General features: G+C 42.8%; 1 pseudogene; it reads left to right on the top strand.

Moving 5' to 3' along the window:
* The first annotated feature begins 5,822 nt into the window (after nucleotides 1-5,822).
* Nucleotides 5,823-18,333, top strand: part of LOC112236315 — a 110,255-nt pseudogene continuing 97,744 nt past the window's right edge.

Genomic DNA, 18,333 nt, shown 5'->3' with positions numbered 1-18,333 from the left:
CACTCAATGTTAGTGGTGGCTGTTTAACAGTCTGATGGCCTTGAGATAGAAGCTGTTTTTCAGTCTCTCGGTCCCAGCTTTGATGCACCTGTACTGACCTCGCCTTCTGGATGACAGCGGGGTGAACAGGCAGTGGCTCGGGTGGTTGATGTCCTTGATGATCTTTATGGCCTTCCTGTAGCATCGGGTGGTGTAGGTGTCCTGGAGGGCAGGTAGTTTGCCCCGGTGATGCGTTGTGCAGACCTCACTACCCTCTGGAGAGCCTTACGGTTGAGGGCGGTGCAGTTGCCATACCAGGCGGTGATACAGCCCGCCAGGATGCTCTCGATTGTGCATCTGTAGAAGTTTGTGAGTGCTTTTGGTGACAAGCCAAATTTCTTCAGCCTCCTGAGGTTGAAGAGGCGCTGCTGCGCCTTCCTCACGATGCTGTCTGTGTGAGTGGACCAATTCAGTTTGTCTGTGATGTGTATGCCGAGGAACTTAAAACTTGCTACCCTCTCCACTACTGTTCCATCGATGTGGATGGGGGGTGTTCCCTCTGCTGTTTCCTGAAGTCCACAATCATCTCCTTAGTTTTGTTGACGTTGAGTGTGAGGTTATTTTCCTGACACCACACTCCGAGGGCCCTCACCTCCTCCCTGTAGGCCGTCTCGTCGTTGTTGGTAATCAAGCCTACCACTGTTGTGTCGTCCGCAAACTTGATGATTGAGTTGGAGGCGTGCATGGCCACGCAGTCGTGGGTGAACAGGGAGTACAGGAGAGGGCTCAGAACGCACCCTTGTGGGGCCCCAGTGTTGAGGATCAGCGGGGAGGAGATGTTGTTGCCTACCCTCACCACCTGGGGGCGGCCCGTCAGGAAGTCCAGAACCCAGTTGCACAGGGCGGGGTCGAGACCCAGGGTCTCGAGCTTGATGACGAGCTTGGAGGGTACTATGGTGTTGAATGCCGAGCTGTAGTCGATGAACAGCATTCTCACATAGGTATTCCTCTTGTCCAGATGGGTTAGGGCAGTGTGCAGTGTGGTTGAGATTGCATCGTCTGTGGACCTATTTGGGCGGTAAGCAAATTGGAGTGGGTCTAGGGTGTCAGGTAGGGTGGAGGTGATATGGTCCTTGACTAGTCTCTCAAAGCACTTCATGATGACGGATGTGAGTGCTACGGGCGGTAGTCGTTTAGCTCAGTTACCTTAGCTTTCTTGGGAACAGGAACAATGGTGGCCCTCTTGAAGCATGTGGGAACAGCAGACCGGTATAGGGATTGATTGAATATGTCCGTAAACACACCGGCCAGCTGATCTGCGCATGCTCTGAGGGCGCGGCTGGGGATGCCGTCTGGGCCTGCAGCCTTGCGAGGGTTAACACGTTTAAATGTCTTACTCACTTCGGCTGCAGTGAAGGAGAGACCGCATGTTTTCGTTGCAGGCCGTGTCAGTGGCACTGTATTGTCCTCAAAGCGGGCAAAAAAGTTATTTAGTCTGCCTGGGAGCAAGACATCCTGGTCCGTGACTGGGCTGGGTTTCTTCCTGTAGTCCGTGATTGACTGTAGACCCTGCCACATGCCTCTTGTGTCTGAGCCGTTGAATTGAGATTCTACTTTGTCTTTGTACTGGCGCTTAGCTTGTTTGATAGCCTTCATGCATGAATGTACATGAATGTCAGTGTTCTGCCATGGCCAGCAAAGATTGCGGATCTCACTCCCATTAAGCACGTCTGGGACCTGTTGGATCAAAGGGTGAGGGCTAGGGCCATACCCACAGAAATATCTAGGAACTTGCAGGTGCCTTGGTGGAAGAGTGGTGTAACATCACACAGCAAAGAACTGGCAAATCTGGTGCAGTCCATGAGGAGATGCACTGTAGTACTTAATGCAGCTGGTGGCCACACCAGATACTGACTGTTACTTTTGATTTTGAGCCCCCCAACTTTGTTCAGGGACACATTATTCAATTTCTGTTAGTCACATGTCTGTAGAACTTGTTCAGTTTCACGTCTCATTTGTCAATCTTGTTATGTTCAGACAAATATTTATACATTTTAAGTTTTCTGAAAATAAACACAGTTGACAGTGAGAGAATGCTTATTTTTTGCTGAGCCCAATTAATAGGCCTATGCAACAAATTAAACCATTTTTAACACATCTAGTTAGTAGGCTAAATAATCAGATCAATGTCAATAACATAGCCTAATATTTCCAAACTAATTACATTGATAAAATCCCCAATGCCCTGGAAGTTCTGCCGCTCTAGGGGAGACAAAAATAATTACATCTCAGACATCCTTATGAATCTAAGCATGGCACTTTCAAAAGTGACCTTCCACCCAGACAGAGGCTCTACTGATGCAGAAAACTGTAAGCTTCAACTGCTGGCTACTCGTCCATTGTATAACCCACAAACAGAGGTGCTTCCCTAAAAGCTGCCTGGGTTTAAACAAACATCTTCTCTTTTCAGAAAGAGAAAAGCTGAATTAGCAAAGCAAAAACATTTTTTTTATCTCCTCGAATATTATAGGCTGCAGTTTAGCTTTAGATTGTCATAGAGAGGAATCAATATATCCTCATATGCATTGGATTCACGTCTTTCGTGGGCCTTTTAGACCTTGTTTCTACCATAAGGCATCGCAGTGTTAAGCATTGTAATAGAACTCTTGATATAATCTGGACATGTTTTATGTATTTATTTAAAAATATAAAGCAAACAATAGATCTCCCTTTTGCCCTCTTCTTTAACAATGGGTACCCGATACCCTCACTCAATTTGAGCCCTGGTTTAAGTCAAACACACCAAGCCCTTCCCAGACACGGAGGTATTTAATCAGTGCATGTGACGGTATCAGAGTATTTGGCTATATCGACATCTATGGATAGGATAATTGTGTTGTGTCAAACAGGTGGGTTTACCACTTATTTTTTTGAAGTTTAAGAAATAAGCCCCAATTACATTTAACACCTGCATGGGAGAATTACCATGTTGCTATCACTATGCAACCTACTACCTATAGCAGGAAAACCAGTTTCTTATTAATAATATCCCACCTGTTATCACACATGGCACGAGCCCATAATTGTTACAATTACAATACAAATAACACTTTTGTATAACATATTTAACATATATTTTAATATTTCTGTAGAACTGTAAAACAGAGTAAGTTAAATTGAGCTTTGGTAACAAGTGCTTTCATAAATGCAGGGCGGGCCTCGTTTCGCTGGAGCAGTGTAAAATAAGCTTTATGTCAATGACCCAGCCTTAACCAATGTAGTTTATTTACATATCGAATTTGGTTGTCCATGGGCCATCATCAGTTTCAACAATTTATTTACTTCGTCTCCACCTAGAGTTGCCTCTTTCCTCTGCTGTGCTGCTGCATTGCAGTCAGCAATGTTTTCTCTCGGGAGCTATCCATGGCCCTGACATCAAATCATCTGTTTGCTTGGACACCAGCCTGATCTCCAGCTCCTTCCACCTCTGGAAACCATCTAGGTGGTCATGTGACTTATCATGCGAGCTGAGGAGATGGCACAGATTCTTCCAGTCCCTGGTTACATCCCTGACCAGCACAGATCTACACTCGTGTGAAAAACGTTTGCAGCAAAAACAGAAGGCTACATCGTTTTGCATGGAATAGACAAGCCTTGGTCTCTCCACTCTCTCTCCGTTTGCCATCCTCCTATTGTAGTGGGCCACAGAAAACTTGAGTTGCCCCTAAACTCTTGGGAAATTCCCCTCCTTATCCTGATGTTGCCCAGCCTGCACTAACATATCCCATAAAGATCCATTCCTATATTTTGGCCACTCACCGGGATATTTTATGTTTTTTGAGTGGGAGTTGGATTTAGTAAGGCAGCTCCAAAATGCAGGTGTTTCAGCCTAGCTCAGTGCTTTCTGTGGTGGTGGGGCAAGCCAGCAGAAAATACAGAGCGTTGAGCCATGATTGGCTCAGTGTTCTGTCACTCTTTGGGACACTACGTCACTGCCAACTCTAAGGGTAGAGCTTGAAATTTCAAGCCCTTTGGGTGCTGCCAGAGTTACATTAGAGGTGCCCATCCAAGAAGGCTCAAAGTCATTGGCCACAGATAAAATAATATCAAATCACATTATATCTACAGTAGCTATGATTGTACTGATTATGTCAACATCATACTTTCAAAATCTTAGCTAGCAGTCATCATCATGAATCAAGTCAACAATCTACTGGAAAATCCTTTTAAATCCTTATCATATAAAGTTAAATAATTAAGAGAAATATAGATAAAACGTATTGGTGCTCATCGGCCATTGGACATAAACATTACACAACAAGTTGGAAATTGCAAATTCAACAATGGGTGTTTTGGAAATAATCAGTGGCTAATTGCAAGCATTACAAAGCAATCATTAGTGTCACGACTCCTACTGAAGGTGGCTCCCCTTCCTGTTCGGGTGGCGCTCGGCGGTCGTCATCACCGGTCTACTAGCTGCCACTGATCCCTTTTCCCCCTTTTCTGTTTATTAGTTGCACCTGTGTTTAGTTTAGGCTAATTGGTTGGGCTTTATTTACCAGCCAGCCCGCCCGCCTGCTGGTTGTGCGGGATTATTTTCAGTGTACGTGTGTACACGGCTGTAGGTCATGGTTGTCTGTGTGTTTGTATTTTGCTGGACTGTTTAAGTTCCCCGTGTTTGGGGCATTTGTTTGGGTTGGCGTCGTTTCACTGTTGTGGTGCATTAAAAGTAGCGCTACTCTGAACTCTCTGCTTCCTGCGCCTGACTTCTTCCGCCACTACACCCCGGGCGTTACAATTAGCTTACTATTCAGTGGAGTGGCGGTGTGATCCCAAGTCTAAGTTTAAGGGTCTCTTTTCCTAGTTTAAAATTATAAACATTCAACATTGGCCATGCTGTCAATGAAGCATGATTTGTGCGGCACTCAAAACAACTGTTAACTTTCATTTAACTCCGAATTGTACAGTGCCTTGCGAAAGTATTCGGCCCCCTTGAACTTTGCGACCTTTTGCCACATTTCAGGCTTCAAACATAAAGGTATAAAACTGTATTTCTTTGTGAAGAATCAACAACAAGTGGGACACAATCATTAAGTGGAACGACATTTATTGGATATTTCAAACTTTTTTTAACAAATCAAAAACTGAAAAATTGGGCGTGCAAAATTATTCAGCCCCTTTACTTTCAGTGCAGCAAACTCTCTCCAGAAGTTCAGTGAGGATCTCTGAATGATCCAATGTTGACCTAAATGACTAATGATGATAAATACAATCCACCTGTGTGTTGTCAGTTGTCAGTAGAAACCACATTAGTTTAAGCAAGTCAGCCATTTTATCTTTGTTTTTTTAAAAGGTAGTAAATGAGGCTGAATGAACTGTTTCGCTGCCAGACAAGTCTCCGCTGATAGCCAGGTGTAACAATGGTAAGGTGTTGGGACAACTTTATGTAGCTCCTAACAGTTTGTGGGCACAGTTTGTCACAGTTATAGTGCAATAATGTATTGTTTAGTGTTGTGTAGGGGCTTTGCTGGCATGCATCACACTTTTATTTTATCCCACCAAGATTTACATGCTAAAATCACCACTGGTAAAGCGAGATACCAGTAAGTTGTTGGAATTGTTTAACTTGTGAAATCTGAAATATAAACCTAAAACCTGTTCATATTGCACGTGTAGTTACCAGTAGCTTGCTAACGCTAGCCAGTCAATGTTATGAAGGCAGTGTTTGTTTTTATTTTGATCAACTGTCATAGAGGCTCTCTTACTTAATAGCCAATAAGATAATTTTGTTAGCTAGATCATATTAATGCAATTTGAGATGCATTGCCTCATCGTCAGGAACCATGCAGTTCGGCAGCAGAAGAAATTAACTGATTGGCAACTCTCAGACCGAGCAGCTGTATGGACATTGTCTTCAGTTCTATGGTCAGCCTCCCATCAAAAACATTCCTATCTCCGAGTTTCAGACCTTCCTTGTGGAAAGGCTGAAACGTAAGTTGTCTAGCTAGCTTCAGTTACTTACTGCTGGTTTAAACGTGTATTGTTACTGACCATAACATTTGTCTGATAGTCACCTTTGTATACATAACATTACAACCAAGGTAAAGACAGTTTCATGTTGGATATTCAATGGATATTCGCACTTTCAAACCTCAATATCTTCCAAACCACTTGAGCTACAGACTCCAAAATAAGTGTCACGATGTTGGAAAAATTGAGCACAACATAGCACAGGTCTTATTTTCACAATTTGATTTGCTTTGCAAAGCTAATAAACATGTGGAAATGTGAGCAGCATTTTGTTTTGTTGAATTAGTTAGAGAGTGTTAACACAGAACAAACTTTTTTTACATTCAAATTTCAATAGCTCCATGGTCATGTGACCTACTGACCTCAAACAACGTTCAGAATGTACACCCAGTGGGCATACACATTGCACATGGTCCATTTTCATCTCACACAAATCGAAACAGGCTCTGTGCACCTGGTAATTCGAAACAGGCTCTGTGCACCTGGTGACCCGCCCACTTTTTCCTGCTCACAGACTAAGTCCGCACTCCAACCTCCATGGCCTGAGTGCTGCCCCAGCCCCCGAGTCTGGCCGCCCCTGCTTGGACTCAGAGTACCCCCAGATTTGATGGAGACCTCCTTGTGCATCTGGTAACCTGAAATAAGCTCTGTGCACCTGGTGATCCGCCCGCTTTTATCTGCTCAGAGACTAAATCCCCAACCCAACCTGCCCCTGAGTCCGGCCGCCCCTGTTCGGACTCTGAGCCCCCCCCCCCCACACACTTTGGGGGGAAGTCTCTTCGCGCACCTGGTGACCTTTTGACTTCCACAGCCAGTCCCAACCTGACTCACAGTCCCACCAGAGGATGTGCCTGGGCGGATGGGCGACCACCACCTAGCCCCCTACCTATCCATAGCCCAATGTCTTATGCCTTCTACCCACCTGCCTGGGCTCTCTCACACTCTGTGTCTGGCCTCTGGCCCCTGGCCATTCTCCGTGCACCTGGTAACCCGTAAGTAAAGAAGGAGGATGGTGGAGGAAGACGCCTTCTGTCCTCGACAAAAGCTTGGATCGAGGGCTGACTTTCAATAGATCGCAGCGAGTGAGCTACTCTGTTACGTACGAAACCTTGACCCAGAATCAGGTTGTCTACGAGTGATTTAGTACCAGCTTCCCCACAAACATGCGGTTCGCATCAGGAGAGAGGCAACAATTAATCCGGCCACACCCCGACCCCGCCACAAACGGCTCTACTCACCTGCCAAAAGAGGCAGGCTATCCCGGGCCAACCGAAGATCCACGGCGCTACGGTATCATTACGTTTAGGGGGATTCTGACTTGATGAGGCATTCAGTCATAATCCCACAGATGGTAGCTTCACACCATTGGCTCCTCAGCCAAGCAAATACAACAAATGTCTGAACCTGCGATTCCTCTCGTACTGAGCAGGATTACTATTGCAACAACACATCATCAGTAGGGTAAAACTCACGTTCCCTATTAGTGGGTGAACAATCCAACGCTTGGTGATTTCTGCTTCACAATGCTAGGAAGAGCCGACATCAAAGGATCAAAAAGCGACGTCGCAATGAACGCTTGGCCGCCACAAGCCAGTTATCATTGTGGTAACTTTTCCACAAGGATCGTGAGGCCCTGCTTTCACGGCCTGTATTCATACTGAAAATCAAGATCAAGCGAGCTTTTGCCCTTCTGCTCCACGGGAGGTTTCTGTCCTCCCTGAGCTCGCCTTAGGACACCTGCGTTACTGTTTGACAGGTGTACCGCCACAGTCAAAATCCGCACCTGCCACTGTCCCCGGAGCACGAAAAATGAGAAGAGTAGTGGTATTTCACCGGTGGCCGAGGCCTCCCACTTATTCTACACCTCTCATGTCTCTTCACAGTGTCAGACTAGAGTCAAGCATTAATAAATAATATTAAAAAACGTGTTAGATGACAATGGACAAACTGAAGAGTGTGAAATATAGAAGGGTAGTCAGTGTACTACACACTGAACCTTCTTTGAGTCCAGTAGGTCACATGACCAAAAAGCTATTGAAATTAGAATGTTACAAAATGTATGTAAAATCATGTGAGATGAAAATGGACAAACTAAATGGTGTGCAATGTGTAGGCCCACTGATTATACATTCTGAACCTTGTTTGAGTCCAGTAGGTCACATGACCAAGGAGCTATTGAATTTAGAAAGTTTTAATAAATAATGTAAAAAACATGTTAGATGACAATGGACAATCTAAAGAGTGTGAAATATAGAAAGACAGTCAGTGGACATTCTGAACCTTCTTTGAGTCCAGTAGGTCACATGACCAAAAGAGCTATTGAAATTAGAATGTTTACAAAGTTCAATGTAAAACTGTGTGAGATGAAAATGGACAAACTAAAGGGTGTGCAATGTGTAGGCCCACTGAGTGTACATGATGAACATTGTTTGAGGTCAGTAGGTCACATAACCAAGGAGCTATAGAATTCTAAAGTTTACAAAATTAATGTAAAATCGTGTGAGATTTGTGTAAAATATAGAAGGGTAGTCAGTGGACATTCTGCACCTTGTTTGAGGTCAGTAGGTCACATAAGGAGATATTGAAATTAGAAACATTGAAAAACATAGAAAGAAAATTGTGTGAGGCGAAAATTGACAAACTAAAGGGTGTGCAATGTGTAGGCCCACAGTGTTCATTCTGAACCTTGTTTGAAGTCAGTAGGTCACATGTCCAAGGAGCTATTGACGTTTACATTTTTTTTTAAATGGTGCAAAATGTAATTCGACAAAAACAAAGTGTGTGCAATGTGTGTCTATGCCATTGGGTTAGCTAAACCCCGTTTTAAAAGTTATGGTTAATTAAAGAGCTATTGAAATTAGAAAAAAGAGATTTGTCACTATGTTGACGGTCCCTAAGGAAAGGAAAACTACAGAATATCCGTTTAATATCCAACCTGAATCTGTATTTACCTTGGTAACATACATACCATGGGTCGAAAACCATTGATTGAGCTATGTGAAAACATCTGAACAATATACCAAGAAACTGGATGCAGAGTTCTCAAATTTGAACTTTCCTTACAAAATAGAGGCTATGAGTACAAAATGGCGATCAATATAATTCAAATCGAAACATTAAGAATTCCATAATAAATACCCAAAGAAGATATTCATATTCTGTATTGACTTAAATCGTTCATCAAAGGAAAATTGAAAACACTGGTGAATTGCTGGTGGTAAGTAAGAGCTTCATGTTGTAATGGTTTCTTTTGAGACGTTGAGATTCTTTATTTTAATAAATCTGCGAATTTTTGCAGCTTTTTGTTAAAAATCGCGCAAAATTTCAACGTCCTGCTACTCATGCCAGGAATATAGTATATGCATATGATTAGTATGTGTGCATAGAACACATTCTGAAGTCTGTAAAACTGGTTAAATCACGTCTGTGACTATAACAGAACGTGTGTAGGAGGCAAAATCCCAAGGAAAACTGTTCACAAAAAACACAAAAAAAATATCCCTCCGCCAGTCTCTGTATTGTCTATGGCAAGGGAAAATAGATAGCGTCCAGTTTACAATGCTTACAGATGATGTCGCCAGTACTGGCATTTGAGTTGAAGTTTATCCTTGGTTAGATGAGGAATAGGCACTTCCTGTCTTCGGGTACACCAGAGGAAGTTATGAAAGGGAGAATATGGACCATGATTTCAAGACTTGCTGCTATCGAATACAGATCGCCCCGTGATCAATTTGATCGATTATTAACGTTTACTAATACCTAAAGTTGGATTACAAAAGTAGTTTGAAGTGTTTTGTCAAAGTTTATAGGCAACTTTTTTAATTTAAAAAAATGACGTTGCGTTTTTGAAAGCAGTTTTTTCCTGATCAGACGGGCTTCATAAATGGACATTTTGGGTATACATGGACGGATTTAATTGAAAAAAAGACCCAATTGTGATGTTTATGGGCCATATAGGAGTGCCAACAAAGAAGCTCGTCAAAGGTAATGAATGTTTTATATTTTATTTCTGCGTTTTGTGTAGCGCCGGCTACGCTAATTATTCTGTTTACGTCCCCTTTGGGTATTTTGGGCGTTGCATGCTATCAGATAATAGCTTTCGCCGAAAAGCATTTTAAAAATCTGACATGTTGGCTAGATTCACAACGAGTGTAGGTTTAATTGAGTACCCTGCATGTGTGTTTTAATGAAAGTTTGAGTTGTATCGAGTACTATTAGTTGTCACTCTGAAATTTCCGCTGATTTCCGCTGATGTTGATCCCTGTACAGGGCTGCAGCCCTAAGAGGTTTTAAAGCCCGTTAAACATGACATGAAGCTTCAAATTGGGCCCAGTGAATACGAGAAGCGATGAAAGGACCACATCTCCCACTTCGTTCTCCGGCTTGCATACTGCCAAATGTAACGGACAGCCTTTTCAATAAACATGTCCCTTTCTCCAAATAGGTTTGTACCAAATTATTAGTGACAAAATAACAATTGTCTTAGGGGCCGATTCTGACCTCGAAATTAAGCATGAGAATGGCATGATATCCACCCACTATTTGTTTGGGTTGGAGATCTAATAAATGAAGGTGTAGCAGAGATCTATTCTGACCTTGACTTAATTCCCTGATAATTCCACCACCTTTACGTGTGAGTAAACCAGGAATAAGGTCTACGAGCAAACCAGGAATAAGGTCTACGAGCAAACCAGGAATAAGGTCTACGAGCAAACCAGGAATAAGGTCTACGAGCAAACCAGGAATAAGGTCTACGAGCAAACCAGGAATAAGGTCTACGAGCAAACCAGGAATAAGGTCTACGAGCAAACCAGGAATAAGGTCTACGAGCAAACCAGGAATAAGGTCTACGAGCAATCCAGGAATAAGGTCTACGAGCAATCCAGGAATAAGGTCTACGAGCAATCCAGGAATAAGGTCTACGAGCAATCCAGGAATAAGGTCTACGAGCAATCCAGGAATAAGGTCTACGAGCAAACCAGGAAAAAGGTCTAGTGAACCTACCGGATCCAAGTAGAAAAAGCATCTACTTATTTTTGTTCCAATAGAAATAACACCACTCTTTACACTGTAATTTACAACTTGATAAGAGCTAGGTAAATGAGTCATCTGTTTGGATAAGGGAATTGTAAATATAAATGACACTTGTTTTACATCTATTTTACCTTATCGGCTGAGACAAATGTGTAACCAGTCATATGGCAGCAAACTGAAGCATATCTTTCACACATGAATGTTTATGAAATGCTGTGCCATTATGTAGAATTGAAATTGTACAGGCTTTTAACTTGCAGTGATGGGAACTCTTTGACATCTTAATTATAGGCTACCCCGACTTTCTGTATGCTATTTCTATCTTGTTATTAGCCACTATCAGTATCGACCGTCAGTAGGCAGAGTAACTACATATATTCAGCTGCCAATTTACTGTTGGGTCCCTTCAGTTGGTATAGCCTACAATACTATTCAATATTACTACTTAATTTGCTTCATCTAGAAATTCAGTCATGGCAGTGTGGTTGTTGCTGAGGATTATTACTAACACTTGATAATATATATAAAAAAAGACATGTAGGCTAATTAAATCATTATGGAGGGGAGCGTAGGCCAAGCTGTAACAATTTGAACACAACTCTTAGCGCAATACTTGACCGTGTCATCACACAGCTCCCTGGTTAGTGCAGGCAAAAGACGGAGGGTATAGCCAGCCTACTATTGTACACGGTTCTCCCTATTTGAATTATATGTACACTAATCTTCCAACATTACCATGGGTTGAAGAACTGAATGTGTCAATTTTCAGGATGAATCAAACCACCATTTTCTTTCTACGTGCGGATCTTCGTCAGGTATTTCATTGATCCCTAAAACTCGGAACCCTTCTCTTACTATATTCTATTGTCGTCAAAATTCTAACTTAAAGGTACACCGTATTTAAAGGGATGACTTAAGTTACATTTTCTGAAAACACTATTGTATGAAAACTCCACGAGAAAATATGTTGTCCAGCAAGTAGGAGGGTTTTTAGCGGGTTGAATTAAATGTATTAAGAGCGTGCATTTAGCCACACCTGCAGAGTGCGTTACGCGACTGAATAAGGTACGTCTGAATACCAAATACGGAGAAGTGCGTACGAAAGCCATACATTCCTATGTCGTAATCGGGCCCTTATTTTGTAAATTGAACAAACAATGTTATTTTAAAAAATCTTATGGAGAACATCTCAGATGGTGCTTTATCCAGTGTAACAGTATAGCTTTAGACCGTCCCCTCGCCCATACCCGGGCGCGAACCAGGGACCCTCTGCACACATCAACAACTGACTCCCACGAAGCATCGGCCCTTGCAGAGCAAGGGGAACCACTACTTCAAGTTTAGCGCGCACCATCGCTAACTAGCTAGTTATTTCACATCCGTTATACCAGCAAGAGATTTACCTTTTCAGTTATCGTTTCAATGACCTGCTTTCCAAATGCAAATACTATTTTCTACATCGCAATAATCTTCAGTATGAAAGGGTGAGTCTTTATATTGTTGTTGGGAGGGAAATACACATTTTACTCGCAAATGTGAGCAAAACACATCTGACACCAATATAATTACGGGAATTGGCATAAGCAAGCAATTGGTTCATCCATTGGTGGGATATCGGTGTCCTCCATTGGTGAATGCAACAAGTGTTTGCGGTTGTGCAAAATTGATTTGATTTCTATTCAAAAACATTTTAAAAGTAAAAACGTTAAAAGCAAAACGTTTTGCAACAGAATCCGAATAATGAATACACCCCTGGTCATGACGCTGTTTGGACATTCTATATTTATGGTATTGTTTCAGACCTGCCAGCAGATGGTGGTGTCAGCTCGCAATAGTATAACTGTCTGAAATTGTCTGCTGTGAGGAGGGTTGTTTTTGCAATGGGTTTGTTTGAAGTGTAATCTCATTATTTTACTTCAAAGGTGCATTTCATAAGATTTGTTGCAGCTAATTGCGATAAATGAATACTTGTAAAAGATAAATCAATTGAACTTGAATGGGATGAATTTACAGTAGTGTATAGAACATTTTCCTTTTCGTTTTATTTGACAGGACCATTGAGTGAACACTGTTTTTAGTAATGCAATAAGGCAACGAGGGAGGTGACCTCCACCCACCCCAATTACTCATGGCGGTTAGTTGTCAACTAAAATAGATTTTTTCACTGTGAAAGGCCAGGAGAAGGTGTTGATCACCTGCATGCCCAGAAGGAGATCGGTAAAACATTTTCCCAAACAGTCCCTGGATACAATTATTTGAGTGGCAGGTGGTGAAGCGTTTGTTATGGCCGCAGGTTCTACATAGCTGGCAGCCGTTCTTTGTTAACGGTTATGACTTGGAGCTGGGCGGCAGGGTTCTAACTGTCTACCCTTAAGGTTAACTGTGTTTACCTCTAATTAGTGTTAACACCTGATGTTCTGTGATTTATAAAGGCTCTGATGCATTCCGGGTCTTCAGTGCAAGATATCCCACAATGGTCAAAACTGACTGAACCCGGGAGGGACTAATGAGTATGACCCAGCTCTTCACAATCACTCACCTTACCATGTGTTTACACCTTACTTTATTGATTTAGACACATACCAGTCAGATAGGTCATCGACAGACCGGGGACACCTACCTGTCAGACAGTGTGCCCCCAGTCTGTCGATGATCTACAATGTCTTTCATTTGTTTAGGCCTAAGAGGACACGATTGATGGGCAAGTGTACTGTACAGTCTTCATCTCACTTCTGCGAATGCAACAACATTACATTGTTAGCGATACAGTCAAGTGTCAATATGTGTCTTTCTGTCACTGAATGCCTACCACCTTTTTTCTAATGTCTAGATGAGTGTTGAGGAGAAGAAGAACCTGATGGACAAACTCATTAACTCCAGCTTTGCTGTCAGCACGATCACGCTTGAAGACCAAGACTTCTACAAAGTGAGTTATACATTTTTTTTGGTATTATTTTCTACAAACATGACAACATTCTATTAGAGGACATTCAAGTGCATCCCAGTGTAAAAAGAACAAATATTTTTTGGGGAGGCAAAATATCGGAATGAGCAAGTTGAATGTATAACCTCACCCCCTTCCCTGTTTTTTTTTTCAAGGTCCCCTTTCCAAGATGCATTGGATCTGGTGAGAACCAGGACAGTGAACCTGAAGGGTGGTTATGTCTACATTCCTCACAAGGACATTGTCACCATCGGTCTCAACGACTTCCGAATAAGACTGTCCTAAGCATTCGCGGTAGGGAGATTTTTATAGACCTCAGTTTTCTTTTTTTAATGCCAAATAATGGGAAACCGTATGAAAGAACTACTACATGTAATGTGAGGACTATGGCATGTAACCTGTATGTAATGTGAGGACTATGACATGGGTTTAAACGTGTTCACATTACATCATTCCCAGCCTGACACAAATTGTTCCTATAGGACTTTATGGAGGTAACTTCATATTATCCTTCATACTAGTAAGGCCATATTTACTGGTGGCTATTCCTTCTCTGCAGGTGGAGGGCTCTAACAATGATACCAAAATCAATAGGAATAATGCAGTAAATTAAACTGTGCATGTGTAGGTCTCACAATGCCGTTATCACACTAGCTCACAGGGAAAAAGGGATCTCAAATGTGTGTATATCTACCAAAGCCCTGTGTTATGGAGCACATTGAAATGCCAATGCCTTCTCTGAATAGTAGAACGTGAGTCTGAACAAAAGCTTTGGTTCAGTAAATATAAGCAGTTTATGAATGAAATGCATATTTAACATAGTATATTAGAAGATAATGGTCGGCGTGCTTTGGTTAAATGTCCATTCATGCGTTTAGCTGTTATGTTGTAAGACAGGCCATATCAAACTAGCACGTCTTTGGAAAGCACCAGCATTAAAGCCCCCAGCCCTGACGAGAAAACTATGAATTCCATTGTCAAGGTCCATTGGTCAGACAGTCCGATCAGTCATACATACTTAAACAAGGCAATCTAAGATGTCTGCAGCTCATTGTCATTTGCCTGCAATGGAGTAATTACCTGCATGGATGTCAGTGAGCAATGAGTGGGATGTCTGATGAGATGATGGTGTGTATGTTGGGATGAGGTGGTTGTGTGAGAGATTGGAAGGCAGGGGGACTGGATTGCTTTTTCAGGCCGTTGACGGGAGTAGGTGGGAAAGATGATGGTTTCTTGAGGCCCGGCTGAGAACGATGACAACGTACACTTGTGTAGGAGTTATAGATCATTCCTGCAAGCCTCTATCCTCCCCCTCCACGGACCGGGCTGAGATTAAAACCAGGCTGGGATTAGAGAGATGTTCCAAGGTTGGCACTTTGAGAAAGCAGAAGCACTGTGTTATAGGCTAGATGGCAAGGCTTTTCTCCCGACGATTGGCCTAGGCCTCTTTGTTGGAGCCCCATTCTCCTTGGCCTATATCATTACAGAATTGTTTATTGTGCTCCTTGTGTAGGCTACAGGTATAGTAGGACCTATTTGCCCATTTGGAAGTTTCCCTTGGAAAAAAATATTTGCTGTTGCGGTAATATGAATATGCCCCAGAGACTTCTGTGAGAGATGATTTATTAAATGGGAAAGTGACATGATTACTTACACCAACATGTGTTGATCTGAGCTCTGGCTTCACCAAGGATCTCTCTGTACTTTGCTCCGTTCATCATTTCCTCGATCCTGACTAGTCTCCCAGTCCCTGCCACTGAAAAACATCCCCAGAGAATCTTGTTTCTCATGGTCTGGGAGTCCTTTAGGTACCTTTTGGCAAACTCATAGCGGGCTGTCATGTGCCTTTTTTTTCTCTGAGGACTGGCTTCCATCTGGCCACTCTACCATAAAGGCCTGATTGGTGGAGTGCTGCAGAGATGGTATTCTTTCTGGAAGGTTCTCCTATCTCCAAAGACAAACTCTGGAGCTCTGTTCGAGTGACCATCAGGTTCTTGTTCACCTCCCTGACCAAGGCCCTTCTTCCCCTATTGCTCAGTTTGGCCAGGCAGCCAGCTCTAGGAAGAGTCTTGGTGGTTTCAAACTTCTTCCATTTAAGAATGATGGAGGACATTTTGTTCTTGGGGACCTTCAATGTTGCAGACATGTTTTGGTACCCTTCTCCAGATCTATGCCTCAACACAATCCTGTCTCGGAGCTCTACGGACAATTCCTTTGACCTCATGGCTTGGTTTTTGCTCTGACATGTACTGTCAACTGTGGGACCTTATATAAACAGGTGTGTGCCTTTCCAAATCATGTCCAATCAATAGAATTCACCACAAGTGGCCTCCAATCCAGTTGTAGAAACATCATGGATGATCAATGGAAACAGGAGTCTCATAGCAAAGGGTCTGAATACTTATGTAAATAAGGAATTTCTAATATTTTATTTTAAATACATTTGCAAACATTTCTAAAAACCTGTTTTTGCATTGTCATTCTGGGGTGTTGTGTGTAGAAAGATGAGGACAACTATGTATTTCATCCATTTCAGAATAAGGCTGTAACAGGTAACAAAATGTGGAAAAGTCAAGGGGTCTGAATACTTTCTGTGTGTGTGTGTGTGTGTGTGTGTGTGTGTGTGTGTGTGTGTGTGTGTGTGTGTGTGTGTGTGTGTGTGTGTGTGTGTGTGTGTGTGTGTGTGTGTGTGTGTGTGTGTGTGTGTGTGTAAAACAAATACTGAGCTATATTGTATGCTCAAAAAATATTGTTATAATACAATTGCGCAGAGAAAGAGCTTTTGTTTAACAAATAATAAAATATAATGTGTTTTGTTTGAGACTATGCTTTTATTTTGGAATCCACAGCCCCTTATGAAACCTCCCCTGGTTTATTGGCATGGGACCAACATCATGAAGGGACTTCATGCCACGTACTTCATCACGTACTTCCGGCGCCGACAGAGATGGCCGCCTCGCTTCGCGTTCCTAGGAAACTATGCAGTTTTTTGTTTTTTTACGTGTTATTTCTTACACTAGTACCCCAGGTCATCTTAGGTTTCTTTACATACAGCCGAGAAGAACTACTGAATATAAGATCAGCGTCAACTCACCATCAGTACGACCAAGAATATGTTTTTCGCGATGCGGATCCTGTGTTCTGCCCTACAACCAGTGTAACCGAGTGGATCACATGCAGCGACCAAAAAAAAAAAAAAAGCGACTCAGAAAAAGAGGGAAACGAAGCGGTCTTCTGGTCAGACTCCGGAGACGGGCACATCGTGCACCACTCCCTAGCATTCTTCTTGCCAATGTCCAGTCTCTTGACAACAAGGTTGATGAAATCCGAGCAAGGGTAGCATTCCAGAGGGACATCAGAGATTGTAACGTTCTTTGCTTCACGGAAACATGGCTCACTGGAGAGACGCAATCCGAAGCGGTGCAGCCAGCGGGTTTCTCCACGCATCGCGCCGACAGAAACAAACATCTTTCTGGTAAGAAGACGGGCGGGGGCGTATGCCTTATGACTAACGTGACATGGTGTGATGAAAGAAACATACAGGAACTCAAATCCTTCTGTTCACCTGATTTAGAATTCCTCACAATCAAATGTAGACCGCATTATCTACCAAGAGAATTCTCTTCGATTATAATCACAGCCGTATATATCCCCCCCAAGCAGACACATCGATGGCTCTGAACGAACTTTATTTAACTCTCTGCAAACTGGAAACGATTTATCCGGAGGCTGCATTCATTGTAGCTGGGGATTTTAACAAGGCTAATCTGAAAACAAGACTCCCTAAATTTTATCAGCATATCGATTGCGCAACCAGGGGTGGAAAGACCCTGGATCATTGTTACTCTAACTTCCGCGACGCATATAAGGCCCTGCCCCGCCCCCTTTCGGAAAAGCTGACCACGACTCCATTTTGTTGATCCCTGCCTACAGACAGAAACTAAAACAAGAAGCTCCCACGCTGAGGTCTGTCCAACGCTGGTCCGACCAAGCTGACTCCACACTCCAAGACTGCTTCCATCACGTGGACTGGGAGATGTTTCGTATTGCGTCAGACAACAACATTGACGAATACGCTGATACGGTGTGCGAGTTCATTAGAACGTGCGTTGAAGATGTCGTTCCCATAGCAACGATTAAAACATTCCCTAACCAGAAACCGTGGATTGATGGCAGCATTCGTGTGAAACTGAAGGCACGAACCACTGCTTTTAATCAGGGCAAGGTGTCTGGTAACATGACTGAATACAAACAGTGCAGCTATTCCCTCCGCAAGGCTATCAAACAAGCTAAGCGCCAGTACAGAGACAAAGTAGAATCTCAATTCAACGGCTCAGACACAAGAG

The sequence above is a fragment of the Oncorhynchus tshawytscha genome, linkage group LG25 (assembly GCF_018296145.1).
Source record: "Oncorhynchus tshawytscha isolate Ot180627B linkage group LG25, Otsh_v2.0, whole genome shotgun sequence".
NCBI lineage: Eukaryota > Metazoa > Chordata > Actinopteri > Salmoniformes > Salmonidae > Oncorhynchus > Oncorhynchus tshawytscha.
The sequence above is the reverse complement of the archived record's forward strand: the minus strand, read 5'-3'. Positions and strand labels throughout refer to the sequence as shown.